Source organism: Ricinus communis, chromosome 1 (genome assembly GCF_019578655.1).
Source record: "Ricinus communis isolate WT05 ecotype wild-type chromosome 1, ASM1957865v1, whole genome shotgun sequence".
Taxonomy (NCBI): Eukaryota; Viridiplantae; Streptophyta; class Magnoliopsida; order Malpighiales; family Euphorbiaceae; genus Ricinus; species Ricinus communis.
In genome coordinates, this window is record NC_063256.1 from 27,041,589 (window position 1) to 27,061,805 (window position 20,217).

General features: G+C 31.0%; 1 long non-coding RNA gene and 1 pseudogene across 1 annotated transcript; one reads left to right on the forward strand and one right to left on the reverse strand.

The window, feature by feature from the left end:
• Positions 1-332: 332 nt before the first annotated feature.
• Positions 333-5,235, reverse strand: LOC125368648. The gene is made up of 3 exons (XR_007214356.1): positions 4,920-5,235; positions 695-772; positions 333-607 (listed from the first exon to the last, which is right to left on the reverse strand). It is a non-coding gene; the product is annotated as an uncharacterized LOC125368648 (long non-coding RNA).
• A 3,158-nt stretch (positions 5,236-8,393) lies between these two features.
• Positions 8,394-8,511, forward strand: LOC112534166 (annotated as a pseudogene).
• Positions 8,512-20,217: the final 11,706 nt, after the last annotated feature.

A 20,217-nucleotide genomic window follows, 5' to 3' on the forward strand; every position in this document is an offset into this window, starting at 1 on the left:
CTTCGTAGCCACTAGAATTACATTTACTATCAGAGTATTGGTCTTTCTCAATCAAAGATTTAATCATATTGAAATAAAGGTCTATGGCAACTATATCAAACCATAATAGGAGTGCCAATACCTTCACACAAGCTTGAAATACCAAAATATCAACAATCATAAATATAACATCCTAATACATCAACAAAATATTTAGACATAATATTTTTAACTTTTATGATCAAATGCAATTGTCTTCCTACTTCAGTAAAAAGATTCATATTTATCCTCTATAATTAGCAAATCATTTCTTTTATTTTATGAAAAAATTATATTATTTATTATCACTATAACAAAAAAAAAATTTACCTGAAAATTATAAATTATAGGTTTGCCTATTCAAATGGCAAACCAAAAAACCTTGAAAGCATGAAAAGCAACATGGGTAAGGAGTGGTAAAACATTGATCCACGTGGGCCAAACATGGGTCCCATGACTGATAAACATTACCTACAATGAGGTGTCATGCTTACGCAAGCATCACAAAGACAGCCAATAGTAGCTCTTGAACACGTCCAAGCAGGCATCAGTAGACGTCACGTCACTTTCTTTATTACCTTTCCAATTTCTAATTAAATTATTTTTATATTAGGCATGTGGTCTAAATCAGGTGGACAAAGCAAAAATGACAAATACAAGTATTAAAATCTTCTACCTTTTATATTATTTTTTTCCCTGCTAGTGAGGCTCCAATTCAGAGCCGGATCATGTGCCAGATTTCATTGCAAGATTGCTGGGAAGACCACAAAGCTATGTCACCGTCAGCATGTGTTTCATTTGAAGGTAACAATGTGCAGGGATTTCAGGGCAATCCAACTTAAACTAATGTACGATTTAGATACAAATAAAACAACGTATGGAAGTACAATGATTTCTTTTGCCCTTTTTTACTTTTAAAGGATGAAAATTTTAAATTTAATAATTAATATATCATATAATCAATATCAAAATAAAATATATATATATATATATATAAAGAGAAAAATAAATATACTAAAATAACTTTATTAATTATTTATTTACTTAAATTATTTATTAATTAAAATATTAATAATTTATTAGATAAAAATTTAACTTTAGAAGACCAACTCTATTAGAATTTTAATTTAAAAATAAGTTTACTTTTAGAGAATAGCATTATAATTCTATCTTAATATTATATTGACTATTTTTTTTATCAAGTGAGGTAATTAATTAAAGAAAACCCACAATCCTAATTTATTTTTATAAAATAATTGCACAGGAAACAAAAAGAAATTTGTAACAGAGACAAGAGAAAAGTCCATAACAAAATATATGGATGAATATTTTAATTTATTTAAAAAAATATATTATAGATAATAATTATAGTTCACTCTTAATAATTTATATTGAATTTCATTTAATTTTATAAAAATTAATATCAATGAATTAGTTTAGATAATTTTTATGATTTTATTTATTATCATTAACATATGAATATCCGTATTTATTATATTTTATCTGTAATTTTACAGATTCTTATTTCTATACAAATTGTATTTCTATACTACTATTATATATTATTTTCATTAATTACCAACATCATTTTTTATTAATTTAGTTATTTATTAATTAATATTTCAACAAATAATATTAATAATTTATTAAATATATATTTAATTCTAAAATTTCAACTCTATTAATATTTTCAATATTAATTATAAAGTATAACTTTTTTGTTTAAAAATGAAAGTGAGAAAAATTAGCTAAACCATGTACTACTGGCTTGCTTTTCAATATCTTTATCAACCAATTTTGTGGTAACAAGCTTTTAATTATAAAAACTAATGGACAAAAATAGCTACTAATATCCATAGTACTAGTGGTGAGCTTAACAAATTTAAATTGATAAGAAATTGTAAGAAAAAAAATTATAACTACGAATCTTTATTTTTAAAAATTTAAATTTGTGAGATTATTTGAATATATTCGGAGTGATTTGGAACTTTAGAAGATTAGAAGTATTGTAAATTAGTCAACTATCATAAGTTTTCTTTTTATTTTAATTGCTTAGTATCAAACTTAATTTTCCTTTTTAATATTTTAACATATTATTAAAACTGCTTCATTGATTGTTTAATTAATTGAATTAACTAAGTTGTTTATTAATTAATCGTATTAATAAAATATTAATAAATTATTAAATATAATTCTAACTCTACTAAAATAAATAAATTAAATATTTACATATAACTAATTGATAACCTTAATGCCATCTCATTATAAATAATAATTATAATGAATAATAAATTAACAATAATTAATATGCACGTATAGTAAAAATATAATTAGTTTATATGAATAAAAGTTATAATTATCCAAAAATATCTATTGTTATTATTATCACAATATATTGTGACTATGCTCCTTTAGTGATAAGCAGTAAGACCACACTAGCTTCTTTATACTCATCACATGAAAAATAATATTGGAAGAAAATACATTTGAAAAATCTTAAAATTTTTCTAATATTTTAACATATTAAAATGACCTTATTAATTATTTAATTAATTGAATTAATCAGATCATTTATTAATTAATTTTATTAGCAAAAGTACAAATAATTTATTAAGTTAGAGACAGACTTGGGATAATACGTATGTCCAAAAAAAAGTAAGAAATAATCATGAAATATTAAATTAAGTTAGATATATATTCTCATGAGATTAGTAATTTATATTTAAATGAGATTTATACTTAACAAATAGTTAGAGATATCTAGCATACTAATTCTTATGTTCTTAATTATTTTATCTTCTATTAAATGAATAATAACGAGTCTAAATATTAAAGTCATATGCAATGCAAGTGAAGAAAAAATTAATATATAAAAGAGTGAAAATGGAATGACAGATAAAATTATTGTAAAGGCCTAACTAATTTAATATAATTAATAAAAATAATAATATATAATAATAGTGTAAGAATAAATTTATATAGAAATAGAACACTAAAATATTCTACATAAAAAACAAAAAAAAAATCTATAAAAAATAGAAAAAACCAACAATTGTAATTAAAAGAACTAAAGAAAATTTATTTAAAGAAACGACAAGAAAAAACCAACGGAAAAATGTATGGATTTTGCATACATAGGAATTACAAGTTATTAATTAAGAACTTCAAGTAGCAAAAACGCAATGGTACTACTTTACGACGATGATTATTATTATTATTATTATTTTTTATTTTATTATCGAATGCAAATTTGAACAAATAGTGATTAAGTTTCTTTAAATAATAATTTATTATTAGAAATTTCACATATAGAACTTCTTTACTAAACGGATATATATGTATAATATATCATTTATAATTAATTAGAATAAATATTTTTTTAGTTGAATTAACCTTGGCTAGGATTTGTTGAAGTAGGATCTTTTTGGTCATTTTTTTGTGGGACTAGGATTTGTTAATAATTTTAAATAAAATTTGTTAATAATTTTAAGTTGAATTGTATTTGGATTAGAATTTTAATATATAACCATTGTTGTATAAATACTAACTAACAATTATATTAGTTATTTTGGTAGTATTTATTTTTTTCTTGGAGTATAATAAACATTTGGTCTTTTACTAATTAAATGATTTATTAAGTAATTATAAAAAACAAAACTGAAAGACATTTTTATTAAGTATCCTTTTATTTTAAAAGATTTTTTATGTGAAAATTTTTTTATTCAAAAAGATATCTAATTATTATTATTTCAATAGTGATAATGATTTGAATATATTTTAGATATCTAAATTTAAAGAAAATATTAAAATGAAAATGCTTAATTTTATAATTTTCTAAAGTGTATATTATGTTTTATTGTATTAAAATAAAATAAATCATTCATATATAGTTAATATGTAAGTAGTTAAACAATTTTATTCTTTTATTTTAGGTAAGAGTGATTATATTATTTATGAGTTATGTACTGTTAGTTAACATCCCAATGATGTCCAAACAATAATTAGATATAATGAGTTAAATATTTCAGCGTTCGGTCTTCAATATTTTTGAGTCACTGAAATATACATATATATTATATATATATATATAAAATTCATATACATAAAGAATAGATTTAAACAATTAAATTAATAAGATGTAAAAACAGAAAAGATGTAAAGAGTAGAAACTGAGTGTTCTATATGATACATGCAAAGATGTGAAATCTATTTCACAGTCCAATATCTCATATTACTATAACAATAATAATAGTGATGGTGGTGGTGATAATTATAGTAGGAGTGTTCTAAATTTATGTTGATCTCATATTGATTTAAGGCTAATCCTAATCGAAATATAATTTAAAACTATGTAAACTATTTAATATTAATTTTTTAATTAAAATATATAGTGCAAATTTATTATTTTAATTTAATAAGATAAAATATAAAATTGATAGAATTAATAAATGCTTGAAACTAAATTAGGTTGCCAGACAAGTTTAGTATAATTGTTAAGTGAGAAATAACTAACAACTGCAAAAAGTTACAAAATCAAACTCCCAATAAAAGCTGCATGCACCATTGAATTACAATTGTGTTATTATTTGATTATCTTTTATTGCCTTTATATTAGTCCTTTACAATGCAATTACAATGCCAATCATAAATATCAGCTTATATATCGAAAATTACTTAATTTAACTAATAATGAGTTAAATTATTTAAATTTATATGCAATACATATAAATAAAAAAATAAATTTCTTCATCCAAAAAGATATTTAATTATTATTATTTCAAATAGTGATGATGACTTGAATATATCTATCTAAACTTAAAAGGCTTAATTTTATAATGTTTTAAAATATTTCCTATATTTTATCTTATTAATAAAAGACTCAATAGTGTTCATCAAATTACCTCTATCTTTCCAATGATCTTTAATGAAACCAGTAAATTCCTTGTGTGTCAACCACGCCGCCTGGAATTTAAATTGTCGAGCATGAATGGGAGGAGAGGGACTCCCTTCAAGGCTGAGAATAATTGGACAATGATCTGATTTAGTTCTAGGTAAATGAAAGACCACAACTTCTGCAAAAGAAGTTCGCAACTGATGGAACCTAACGCCCAATCAAGTCTTTCTCTTACAACCCTCTAACCCAAATGAAGCTATATCCAACGAAACCCAAATCCATAAGTTGGCAACCGTGAACTTCTTCATCCAAAACTTCATATTCTTCAATTATTAGAGTTCTACCAAGTTTGAGTCCCTCCTCCACCTTTTTTAGCTATATTGGATTGATTCGTACCTCTAACACGTTTTTTATTCTGATTGGAAGGCTTTAAATAATTGAATAAAACAGTAGAGTTGTTATGGTCTTGATTAGGCACTAGATCCACATGTTTCTAGTGGATCGGCCCATAGAAAATAGGTTATCTTTTGTAGTCACCTTCTGCATGAGAGGCCCAAAAGCATTAGACAATTTAAAAATTCCTCCATTTCTTGTACTTGCTCTAGGAGTGACACATATTTCCTTTATTCTTTGCTCCTTCCTACCATGCAAAAGGACAACGTTGTTGTCTATAGCTAAACCCTTTCCTTTCTTATTCTTGCTTCCATAAATCTTAAGGTTTTCTATTTGCACAACTGGTTTTCCCTTAACAAGAACCTTTTCCTGGATCCGTTCCGCAATTAAAGTCTCAAATCTGGAACCCGATCCTTTTAACTTATTTTCTTCCTTAACTTCACCATTGTTACCTCCGGTTTCTTTATTTTGCACAAGACGTTGACGGCAAGCTGCATGGGTCCAAAGGCCATATTCTGGTGGAGCTGCATTAGAACCACCATTATCAATGTTTTGTTTAACATCCCAGAAGTCACATTGTTTGGATATGAATTTTCCTTCCCTTGCTGAGGCTTGTGAGGACAAATAAACTGATTATGACCTACACGATCGCAAGTAAAGCAAACCTGAGGTAGTCCCTCATATACGTTGACAGGAACCACAAAAGTGAGATTTAGTGATTAATGGATTAGCAAGATTCAACTCAATTCCCACTCGCGCAAACCTCCCTTTACTGGCAAACTGCATATTCATATTCATATCCATTGCCAATAATATTACCAATGGCCTTTAAGATATCCTCATGGTAATATTGCATCAGCATTCCAGGGAAACGAAACCATGCCGCAACTGTTTTCATGGCAGCAGATGAAGCCCTAAAATCAGGAGTCTATTATTAAACGGTAAGGTAATGTCCCATTAAAGTCTAAGAGCCTACATAGCGTAACCATGTCCTCTTTTTTGGCGAGTTGAATCAAGAAAAACCCATAATCTAGGTTAATAACCTTATTTATCTTTTTAAGATAGCAATTGACTATATAAGTATTTGTACTTCAAGTAATAAAAGAAAAGAATAATTTCATGTTAGTGCTTGAATTTTTTAAAATTTGACATTTCACTGTTATTTCTTTTAAATTTTCTTAATAATGTGATGACAATATTATTTTTATTCTTTATCTTTATCCACATATTCATTGTTATAAAAATCCAAATAGCTGTTATAAACACAAAACTACTATCCTTTATGGCACTCTTAAATCACTTTTTTTTTTAGTTTTATTTTAATTTTATCTTCATGTATTTTAACTGTATTATGATATTTTCAGAACATATATCTTCAAAATACACTAACTGCTATAATTCTTTTTTTATCAATTTAACATAAAGATACAATAGAGACTCGATAACACACTTGGCTAGTTTGACAATAATGTAAATTAAATGATATTCTTTTAGTATTTTTTACATATATTTTTAGTATTTTTTTAATAAAATTTAAAAAGTCATATAAATAAAAAAAATTTAGAAAAGTTGTGAACAAAATAAAAAAATCGTAAAATCAATTTTTTTTAAAGAAACGGGGTCCCATGAAATTTCCTCTATAAAAAGAAGACCCTTAAGAAAAAGAAGTGATATTACAAGGCTAAAATCTTTTTAATTTTTAGTTAATGTAGAATGTAATATTATCAATTCTTTTCTGGTGTTTAATAAAAAAAATTAGAAATAAGTGATAGGCATTCTGAAATTAAAGTTATTTAAAGTAAACAAGAAAAGAAAACAAAATACTGGAGATGCCTTCCAGCTGTGATCAATCAGAAAAGAGAAAACATAAGATATATGGTAGCTGCAGCTAATAGTCATGGGTGTTCAGTCAAGAAACTGAAAGAAAAAAAATAAAGTAGATATTGATTGAGGGAGAGATGGTATCATAGATTTAAATAATCTATAAACACCTAACTGCCATCAACTTCGATAGTCGTAGTATTGAGATGTATTTAATAAAAAATCCCCACCAATCAGTTTTGAATTTGGTACCATTTCTCCTCCGTATTAAATATTTCTAGTATATGACCACTTGGATTAGTTTTTTTTTTTTGAAGAAAGATAAAAGAAAAGAGGTGTTCGTGAGGAATTGTTTAAATAGTAAAAATGAGTATTATATAAGAGAAATGTGAGAGAAAAAAATGGTGGGCGAAATTGCACTATTTTGAAATAAGAAGGTATTAGTGTAACATTTCAATTCTCTTAGATAACATCTTTCCAAATAAGCTTAATTGAATTTTTCTTTTTGAGAAGAAAGCCAAAATGAAAGTCATTTACTTGGGGGAAAACATGGGCGAAATTGCACTGGCTACGGCTCCGTAAACTTAATTGACTTGTTATAATGTAGGTATTTTTAGTTTTAGTATTTATCTGAATAATCTTTCTAAATATATTATCTTTTTAATAGTTCTTTTTGACTTTCTAAATAAAAAAATGATACATTACACATATGGCCTCTCAAATTAAAGACAATAAATTACACAGACAATTTCTTAAACTAGTCTTATTTATTATCATCTTCTCTGATTTTTAATTGGTATTATAAAGCCTTCCTAAATTTTAATGAAAGTATTATTAAATTCTCGTCGGTCTCTATTTAAATAGCAATAAAAAAATGGCATCACATTATATATAGAAGCACGCTTTAATTTTAAAAGAGCTAGAAGCACCAAACAGGAGGATGGCGAAATGGTTATATACCAAAACTGGAAAAAATATGACATGTGCAATCATTACCGGCATTAATGCACCGGATTTCATCAGGATCCTAACGTGTTTGGGCGAGAGTGGTACTAAATGACTGACCTCTTAAGAAGTTTTCGTGTTGCATCCCTTATTTTTTATTAATATTTTATTTTATAAGTTTAATTTGTCCAACTCGTTCTTTTATATTTTTATGGATGCATGATGAGAATTCCACAAAGTATGCTTTACTTTTAGAAGGGTAAGAAGCACTGAACAGGATGACGGTGAAGTGGTCATATACCAAGACTAGGCAAGATATAATTGGTGTAATCATACCAACACTAATGTATTGGATCCCATCATAACTCTGAAGTTAAACGTGTTTGGGCGAGAGTAGTACTAAGACGAGTGATCCCTTAGAAATCCTCGTATTGCACCCTTCATTTTTATTAATATTTTATGTTATATATTTAGCTTGTGCAATTCGTCCTTTAGTACTTTTAGGGATGCAAGATGGAAATTCCGCGAGGCACGCTTTAATCTTAGAAAGGTGAGAAGCACTAAAAAGGAGGGCGTCGAAGCAGTCATATATCAAGACTAGGCAAGATATGATAGGTGTGATTATACCAACACTAATATGTACTAGCTTCCATTAGATCTATAAAGTTAAATGTGTTTAGGCGAGAGTAGTGCTAAGATGAGTGACCTTTTGGAAAGTTCTCGTGTTGCATTCCTCATTTTTTATTAATATTTTATTTTATAAATTTAACTTATGCAACTCTTTCTTTTGTATTTTTTGGAATGTGGAACGAGAAACCCACGAGGCACTAATAAACGTCATATAGTATTTTACAGTTATGATATATTTTAACTCTTTTGATTGCTTAAACTGGCAACTTGGAAAATAACCAGCTTTGTCTTGTAATAATAACAATTCTATTTCCAATGTTCCATTTGGACTTGTTTATTATGATATTTGGGTCCTCTCCTATTTCATATGTTAATGGTTATCGATATTTTGTTCTATTTATTAATAATTATTCTCTATATACTCTAATTTATTTCTTAAAATAAAGATATGAATTCTCTCAAATCTATATTAATTTTGCCATTGTGATTAAAACTCAATTCTCTTATACTATAAAAATAATACGAACTGATAATGCCATGAAATTTAAGGAATCTTATTTTCTTCAGTTTTTTCTCAATAGGGAAGTTCAATGTTATTGTCCTCATTCTTCTCAGCATAATGGAAGGTTCAAACATAAACATCATCATATTCTTAATATTGTTCATGCTCTCTTTACCTGCCTCTGATCTTAAAAAGTTTTAGTGAAAAGTTGCTTTACTATTAACCATTGTTAGTTTAAGCTTTTTCATAACTAAAGGCACCTTTAGTTTTAACCTTGACAATTAGATTGAGTATTTATAACCTTAGTTTTTAAGTGTCTTCTATGAAAAAATCATGCATATCTTAGAAAGGCTAAAGTTCAACTTTGCCTCTTAAATTGCGACCGCCATCAGCTTGTCGTAACTGCGACTTTCATATTCCAATGACCATTAAAGCTGAAGAGGAGATCGTAACCGCAAGTAGGAAGTAGCTACCGCAGATAAGTGTAAAATGGAGACAATAGGTATCGCGCCTAATATCACGACTATGACCAAGCCTGCTATCTCAGAAGCCTTACCTCTAGTAGATCGTGATCGCGACACTCATATCCATTAGAAAGACCACCAACAATTACTTCTGACATGATGAATCACAGAGTGCTACATGGATTATAGTCGTTGCTACTTTAAGAATTGCAACCGCCATTGTGCTCTGACAGTGCAATTATTGCACTATCTAGAGCTAGAAGTAATGTATGGCCTATGAATCTAAGTATAACGTCTCTTTGGTTTTAAAAGGGTAAAAATACTCCCTCTGGAAGATATTTATGGTGGATCAACAATCTCTTATTGTGCTATATTCTTTGCTCACTTATTTCACATCTTTTCCACTAAATTTGTATGTAATTAATATTGTAAAGGTTATTATAAGAGTTTGTATGCTCTTTTGAGGTATGAGTATTAGCCTAAACACTTGGAATTGGGTTTGAGAGTTAGCCTAGGTAAAACTCTTGTAATAGTTATGTGTGAGCCATCAAAACATTAATATAAAGGTTTAATGTGAGCTTAAACACTAAGTTGGGAGTGAGCTTGAAAAAACTCTATTGTAATTGTGTTAGATTATAGTGGAATACCCAATTCGAGATTGGAGAGTAGACATAGGGTTGGTTAATATCCGAACCTTTATAAATTATGTGGTGTGCATCTTTCTTTACTTTTCTACTTCATCTCTTTTATTAATTATACAAATTTTATTTGGTAACATTTTCACATTCACCAATTTAATTCCCCTTTCTTGGTTCATAAGGGAAAATAACTGGTATCAGAGAAAATACTTTTCTACAAACTTAAGTATATGAGTTAATTATCAAGATGGCTAATGAAGGGATACACCACCTAAGACCATACTTCGAAGGGTCTGATTATGCCCATTGGAAGTACAAGATATAAATTTATTTGGATAGTGATATGGTGGATGTATGGGATTGTGTTATAAAGGAATAGAAGCCACCAACAAAGCAAGAAGATTTTTTGGGCATTTCTCTAGATAGAGATGAATGGGTGGATGCTTATAGAAGAGCAAATGGGAATAACAAAAGATCCATGGTCATCCTCTTTAGCTCCCTATCTAGAAAGGAATGTGAAAGGTTTCAACATCTTCTTACTGCCTACAAGATTTGGAAGACCTTGGAGAACTGCCACGAGGGTACTAAGCAAGTCAAGTCTAAGAAAATCCAACTCTTTGTGACGGAATATGAGCTCTTTAAGATGAAGCCTAATGAAAGCATCACTAAGATGACCAACCAGCTTCTCACCATCATCAACAATTTAAGAAAGTTGGCTAAGCACTATAAACTTGTGGACATCAACAACAAGATCCTTAAAGCTCTACCTTTAGAGGATTATGATTCAAGAGTGGCAAGTATAGAAGAGATGAATGAGGACTTAGGGAAGGTGTCAATATTTGAACTATTTGGCAAACTTCTTACCCATGAGATAACTTTTAAGAAAGATAAAGAGCAAGAAAAGAAAAGAGAGATAAAGAGGAAGCCCTTGGCTCTCAAAAGCTCTACAAGACAACAAGAGAATGATAGCTTTAGTGCATCCAAATCTAGTGAAAATGAGGATGAAAAATTGGCTATGCTCTCAAGAAGAGTCAAATAGATAATGAAGAATAGAAAGAGGGAGAAGAAGCCCTTCAAGAAGTCACCCTCCAACTTAAACTTAAGCTTTAAGGATAGCAAGGAGAAGAAGAGTGATCTCACTTGCTATGGATATGGGAAGCAAAGGCACATCAAGGCCGATTAATTCAAGAGCAAAAATAAGAAGTTTGAGAATGAGAAGGAAAAGAGGAAAGCACTCAAAGCTACTTAGGACTCTTCATCAAGTGAAGATGAAGAAGAAGTGACTAATCTATGCTTCATGGCACGTGAAGATAACTCCAATAAGGTATGTTCTACATCCTACTCATGTGATGACTTAGATTGTGAAATGACATGCATTGTATGGATGATGATAAACTTCTTGAAGCTATGAACCTAAAGTATAAGAAATATCGTTTGAAAATAAGGATTTATAAATAAATATACTCAAAGTTTGAGCAAGATTTAAATGATCTTCAAAAACAAATTTCTTTACTTACCTCTTCAAATGATAACTTAAATAAATCTTTAAGTGAGCTCCCATCTTAAACCGTATCTTGAAAGTCTTCTTCAAAAGAGAATGATTCTTTATAGCTAGAGGTTGAGGAGTTAAGAGGCTCAATTTCTAAATTTCACAAAGGAAATGAAGCCTTGTATATATTAATTATGTCTCAAAGGCCTCCGTTGATCAAACATGGATTAGGCTTCAATGGTGCATCATCATCTACCTTATCCCCTCCTATATCCAAATTAATAAAGGCCTCAACACCATAATTTTTTTTTAAGAGTGTTGATAAGAAGGACAAAGCACACACTAAAGCTCCTATTCCTAAGAAAAAGGAAAGAGCTCCACATGTTCCAATGGCTAAGCCTAAAAAAAAAATCATGCATTCATGTAAAAGAAATATACTTCTAATCACTCACCTAAAACATGTTCTTGTATGCATGATTAAACAAAGGTGTGATAAGGTCTAAACCTTAAGCAAAGAGACATGTGAATAAAAGAAATTTCAGGCCCAATGTTCAATGCCACCATTGCATGAAGTTTGGGCATATTAATGTGTTTTATTATATTAGAAAGGCGCATTTCTAATAAGGAGAGACTTCCAAGACTAATCCTTAAGGATCCAAAATGGTTTGAGTACCTAAAAGAAATCACACTTAATTTTACTTTTGTAGATATACTTCAAGTCAAGCTTGAAAAAGGATGATTCATATGTGGATAGTGAATACGCAAGGCACATGACCAGAAATGGCAACTTCTTTTCACACTTGAAGAAAATTGATAGAGGACAGATAAATTTTGGAAACAATGCTAAAGGTAAAATTGTAGGCGTTAGCTCCATCGATAAGAAAGACTCTCCTCTCATTGATAATGGACTCTTAGTTGATGGTTTGAAGCATAACCTCATGAGTGTAAGTCAATTGTGTGACAAAGGTAACAAAATGACCTTTAAGTCACCTCCTTAAGGAGTGATAAGGAAATTTTTAGAGGAGAAAAGTTTGACAATACCTACATAATTAACTTGTATAAAATTGCTAATAAATTGTTTAAGTGTCTTGCTTCTATTAGTGAGGAGTCATGGTTGTGGCATAGGAGGCTTGGGCATCCAAGCATGGAGCTTATTCATAGCCTCAAGAAGGATGACTCGGTGGCTGGGTTGCCAAAGGTGAAGGTCTAAAAATACAAGATATGTGGACCTTGCCAAATAGGGAAGCAACACAAAGCATTCTTCAAATCCAAGAAGTTGTAAGTATATCTAGACCTTTTCAATTAATTCACATAGATTTGTTCAGTCCTACTAGAGTTGCTAGTTTAGAAGGAACATATTATGTATTTGTGCTTGTAGATGATTACTATAGATTTAATTAAGTTAATTTCCTAGCTCATAAGAATGATGCTTTTGCAGCTTTTTAAAATTTTGTAAGAAAATTTTAAAATGGAAAGTATTTTTGTATTTCTAAAATAAGAAGTGATCATGGAAAAAAATTTAAGAATATTTTATTTGTAACTTATTGTGATGAAAATAGAATTTCACATAATTTTTCATTTCAATAAAATGGTATTATAGAGAGGAAAATAGAACTCTTATTGAAATGGCTAGAACTATGTCTAATGAGTATGATTTGCTTATATACTTTTGGGCAGAAGCTGTCAATACTTCTTGTTATATAATTAATAAAGTTTTCAAAAGACTAATTTTGAAGAAAAGAAAATCCTATGAGCTATGGAATAGAAAAAAACCTAAAATCTCATATTTTATAGTATTTGGATGCAAATGCCACATTCTAAACACCAAGGATAATCTTAATAAATTCTCATCCAAAATGGATGAAGGTACCTTTTTTGGTTATTCCTCCTCGTAAAGCTTTTAAGGTGTTTAATAAGAAGTTCATGATTGTTGAAGAATCTATGAATGTTGTATTTGATGAATCTAGTACTCTTAATTTTGGGAGAAGTTCTTTTGATCGTTTTGTAGGTGATTTTAAGAAGCTTGACCTCAATGTAGTAGAAAATCAAATTAAAGAGACTTCTCAAGATCAACCGCAAGTTAGTGAGCCTTCTCCACCACCTCAAGAAGAAGCATCACAAAAACTTCTAAAGGAGTGAAGGGAACCGAATGGGCATCCCAAGGAGTTGGTCATAGGTGATCCTTCAAGTGGTGTAAGTACTAGATCTCAATTTAAGCATTTATATAATAATCTTGCTTTTGTTTCTCAAGTTGAGGCAAGAACCATTAGTGATGCTCTTAATAGTGAATGTTAGGTGATTGCTATGCAAGAGGAATTCAACCAATTTGAGAGAAACAAAGTTTAGGAGCCTGTTTCTAGACCCAAAAATCATCCAATTATAGATTGCAAATAGGTGTATAGGAAGAAGTTGGATGAGCAAGATTCCATCACTAGGAACAAAGCCCAATTGGTTGCCAAAGACTATAACCAAGAGGAAGGCATTGACTATGATGAAACCCTTTGCCCTCATTGCGAGATTAGAGGCAATTAGAATCTTATTAGCTTATACATGCCGCATAAACTTTAAACTCTTTCAAATTAATGTTAAAAGTGCATTCTTAAATGGTTTTATTGAAGAAGAAATGTATGCTGAATAACTTTCCAATTTGCAACATCATGAACTTCTAAACCATGTTCTCAAATTTACTAATGCCTTATATGGTTTTAAACAAGTTATTAGAGCTTGGTATGAAAGGCTTAATACATTTCTTTTACAAAATGATTTTTCAAAAGGGAAGGTTGATACAACTCTTTTTATGAAAACTTATAAGCATGACACATTGATTGTTCAAATTTATGTTAATGATACAGTATTTGGTGCTATTAATGAATCCTTGTATGATAAATTTTCCTAGTGTATATCTAAGGAGTTTGAGATGAACATAATAGGAGAGCTCAAGTTCTTCCTAGGATTGCAAATCAAATAATGCAAGGATGTCATCTTCATCAAGCAATCCAAATACACTAAAAAGCTTCTTAAGAAGTATGAAATGGAATGACGCAAGATAGCCAAGACACCAGTGAGCACATTAACAAAATTGGATAAGGATGAAAAAGGTAAGCTAATAGATGAGAAGAAGTATTTGTGTTAGCTACAATCTAAGGCAGTGTACCTATCGATGCAGTTTAGCACTAATGTCGAGTATCAAGGTCATATTCCTTGGGAAAGTGAAAGCCCAGAGTTACTCCTTTATTCTCTGTTATATTAGCCTAAAATGAATGATGAATAATTCCTAAATTAACTAATAGCTACTCTAATTATTGTCTAACTACGGCTACTAGGGAAGGATTAATTCAAGTTAAGGAATAACCCTTTGGGAATTCTTGTCTCTAGGGACTAGAAACTAAAGATGGAATTGATTGATTGAATTCAATTTCCGTGGGAAAATCTCTACGCAATTAACGCCTTTCTCAAGGACATTAACATCTTAACTTAGATTAATTAGGTTGAAATCTCTTCCTAACTCTAATTATCCAAATTAGCATTATGTCCCATTTAACACTATTGAGAGTTGTTAATTCTCAATCCGGTAGAACGAACACCCTATCTCTAGGCGAATTCAATTCTAGGTTGCAAAGGACAATCCAAACCTAAACGTCTTTCTCAAGAACATTCAAATTCCAATAATCATTCAACAAGATATGAAGAACAAATCAATAAGCACTTCCATTGCAAACCAATATTAAAAATCAATACATTCAATTCAAAAGTTAAGTACAAAAATCCCTAGATAAAGAACCCCAATGGGTCAACAAGTTTAGCTAATCATGTTCATTATCAAAACCCACAAGAATTCAATTACAACAATGAGTAAAGGTAGAGAAACCCGAATACACCCTTGGATGAGAGTAAACAGCTCTAATTCCTCTTGCCCAATCTTGAATTGATTCTTGTTCCTCTTGCTCGAATTGACACCAATCAACGAACCTCGCCCAATCTTCAATCTTTGAAGGGAATCCAATTGAAACCTTGGTCCAAGTCTCCTTTTTCCTTGGTTCCAGCTCAGAAAACCCTTAGAGAGAGAGAGAGAGAGAGAGAGAGAGAGAGAGAAATGAGTTTGGGACGTCCTAACCCTTACCTGCATCGCGTTTCCCTCTTTTCTTTCTTTTAATTAATTCGTCCAGCTACCGCGAACATGGCCGTGTTGGGAACACGGCTTGGTGTTGATGCCCGTGTTGGGAACACGGCCTGGTGCTGATGCCCGTGTTACTCTCTGTGGTCGTGCTCCTTAACGTATCTTTCTTTTGTTGTCAAATCACCCAACACGGCCATTTTGGTGCCCGTGTTGGGAACACGGCCATGTTCAACTTCCTCATGCGCAAACTTGACTTGTTTCGGCAACTTTGACATCTAATTCTGCTCCAATTCTTCCCTTTATCACTTTTTGGCTTCTTTTGGACTTAATGCACATAAACAGACGCATAGGGTGAGTGTTGAAACTAATTCACATCCAAATGTACATAAAATCAGCCTTAAAAACCCCATTTAGTTGTGTGTATTTTACGCACATCAAATCACCCCACACTTAGTTCATTGCTTGTCCTCAAGCAATTAACAACTCTCCTCACAAAGCTGTAGTCAGCAATTCCTTATAGTTTATGCCCCCAGTCCACAACAGATAGTATTCACCACATCTCAAAGGATACTCAATCATAAATCAAATTGCAAATCATTAACAGAGAATGGAAATAATATTAATGCATGAATAACTTAAATGACAACTCAACACAAACATCACGAACCAAAGCCTCACAGGGATCACTCAAATCGCTCAAAGTGTATATTAGGTGAATAACAAATCCCTCAAAGCAAATGCGTAAGACCTGCTCACCATAAGCTTGCTCATAAATCATATCTTCGCTACTGTGAATAAGTAAATACCAAAATCAAAGGGTCTTTACCAAGGTTGTAATAGGGCTAAGGTAAAGGTACGAAGATTTGGGAAAGAAGTGTGAAAATGCTGGAATTCGTGCGATAAACAACAATATATGCTCAAAGGATTAAATGCCTAATATACAAAAAGAATTTTTCACTAAAATCCCTACTTCACAGAATAATACTCGCAAATGCCCTAAATCCGATAAAGAGACAAATAATTAAAGAATTTTATTTATTTTCTTCTTCTGTTGTTTTTTTTTTCTTTTTTCTTTTCATCATATTTTTGAATAATAAACTAGCAGCTTATAAGAATTGCTGCATACGTAAAGAATAAAAATACAGTTTGGATCAGAGGAAACATCTAAAATCTCAAAAAGACTTAGTGAATTTACCAACATAGTAACTGGCATTTTAATCCCACATAAGGGTGAGCAAATCACAAAAAGAAATTTCAGCATAAGGGTAAAGGAAAGATAAATGTATAGAGTGGTATGGTTGAAGTGTATAGGTGTAGATTATGAAGAAAAGGTTAAGGCTCAAAACTGGCTAACTAATGAAAACATAAAGGGTAGGCTTTTGGCTAAATGTGGTGAATCCTAAATCGCCCAAATCATCTCATGGTATTCACAATATTCATGTAACTTCAACAAGCATTACAAAGTAAGTTCTAGAAGCAAAATCAAGTACAATGCACACTCAAACAAGAAATATAAAGAGCATAAGTATAATGAATGCTCAACAGGCTCAAAATCTCACCTTGAGGTGTGGTATTAGGTGCAATTGGTTTGCAACATCATTAATTGAATCATTACTTAAGAAACACATGCATATGACATTATCAACGTTCTAAGTTAAAATTTGACAATTCGAAAAACAATTAAATAACACCGGTTTAACCCGACAGGGTTGATGTGTAAAACACCATCAATTGTTTTCCAAGGACAATGAACAAAAATGAAAAGTAACTACAATTCTATAAATCAAGTCATCAATCATCTCAAAAATAGCATACTCAAGTGCATAAAGACACAGTGTCCTAACATCCTAACAATACACAACACCTAGTGATAGCAATTTCAGATATATAAAAAAAAACATATGAGAGAGTAGGATTATAAGGTTTACCCACAGCCACCCCACACTTGAAGAACACACTGTCCTCAGTGTAAAATGTTATGGATACCTGATGTGTGCTACTCGTGTTAGCTACAATCTAAGGCAGTGTACCTATCGATGTAGTCTAGCACTAATGGCGAGTATCAAGGTCGTATTCCTCGGGAAAGCGAAAGCCCAGAGTTACTTCTTTGTTCTTTGTTATATTAACCTAAAATGGATGATGAATAAATTCTAAACTAACTATTAACTACGAGCTAAGTTCTAAGGGAGATGCAGGAGTAATTGATAAGTGAAATAATCAAGACAAGAAGACAAACCCAAAGGGAATCTAAACTAGTTGGCATCCGAACAAAAGATAAAGGATCAGTGAGTCTAATTATGCTACCCGTGGATGAATTCTTAACCGAATTCGGTTTCTCTCTCGAGATAACCGAATTTCTAAACCTAATAACCTAAAGTTGGAATCTCTTCCTAACGATTGATTCTTAAATTAGCATTAAGCTTTAATCCGCCTCTATTAAGCTTTGTTAATTCTTAATCCGGCTAGTTAATTATCCTTATCTCTAAGCGATTATGAACCAGTTCTTGTTATTCAAAGTTCCAATTGCCAAACGGATTTCTCAATCTCATAAAGCAATCTAAACATCACAATTCACAACGTCTCATGAATAATGCATTATTTTATTAATACTGAAAACAAGAAGAATACAAAACCAACTCAAACAATCCAACAATATAATATCAAGCCAACATAGTAAAGAAAACCCAATGGATTAAATCAGTCTAGCTAAATATGTTCATGTTTAAAGCAATCTAGGAAATCAATTACAATGAAAGAATAATGAAAATAAAACATGTACACCCTTTTCTCTCGAATTGGATGAACAGCTCCAAATCTGGATCTACACTTTGATTAATCTCCCAAACTGCCTCTTGAATTGCTCCACTACTGTTTTGCACTCAGAATTTTACGATTCCGGGATTCTTACTCACTGCAACTCTCTCTCGCACTCAGTATTGTGCAGAAACTGAACTAGCCACTAGGGCTCAATGTCACTCTTTTTTCCTCTCCTCCACTCTAAGAAAAATGAATTTTTCTTATATATTTAACTCAGCACGGCCGTGGTCAAGGCCGTGCTGGAGTCCATGCCGTGCTGAAACTGTGCATCTCACCAAGTAGGGTTTCACCACGGCCGTGTTTTTCCCCGTGTTGGCTACCACGGGCCGTGTTGCTCCCGATGTTATCCACCACGGGCCGTGCTAAAGGCCGCGGTGGCTACGGAAACCGTGCCTAAACTTTTATTTTGAAGACCAAGTTTTGATGGTTGGTCACGGCCAGAGTCTAGGCCGTGATGGTCAGCACGGCCTTGACTCAGGCCGTGCTCAATGTGTGCAACGCGGGCTCTTGTCCGATCTTGATGAATTCTCGTCCGTTTCCACACGTATTGATCTATAATTGCTTAAACACCGATGATGGTCCTATAAATGTTCCTGAAATGCAAAAGAACATAAAACACGGGTGATCTGGGAATAAAAGCACAATAATTGCTAAGAACATACGCAATAATATACAAGCAAATATGTGTAAAACTATGCTCATCAAATTACCCCATACTTAAGCTATTGCTTGTCCTCAAGCAATTAACAACTCAACCCATAAAACTACAGTTAGCAATTCCTTTCAGTTTATGCCCCTAGTCCACAACAGAGAGTATTCAACGCATCTCAAAGGTTACTCAATCATAAATCAAATTACAAATCATTAACAAAGAATGGAAATAATATTAATGCATGAGTAACTTAAATGATAACTCAACACAAACATCATGAACCAATGCCTCATAGGGATCACTCAAGTCGCTCAAAGTGTATATTAGGTGAATAACAAATCCCTTAAAGCAAATGCACAAGACCCGCTCACCGTAAGCTTGCTCATAAATCATATCTTCGCTACTGTGAATAAGTAAATACCATAATCAAAGGGTCTTTACCAAGGTTGTAATGGGGCTAGGGCAAAGGTACGGAGATTTGGATAGAAGTATGAAAATGCTGGAATTCGTGTGATAAACAATAGTATATATAACACCCCAACTCAAACTTCCCATTGAATAGCAATATATATATATATATAACTTTATAAACATAATTTACTACTTAGTTACAATATACATTCATACAATTTAAGTGGCATGACATACTTAATATATATAAGAAATATTTATACAGTAGTTTAATTCACACAAGTTTCCAAAATGCCCCAATGCTTTAGATAACTCCTCTGGCCCACCTGATAATATTGATTGATGCAAAAAGAGTAATGCACAGCTAAGGCTATCTACAACTGCACTAACCTGAAAAAAAAAAATTGCTAAGGAATGAGCTAGCGA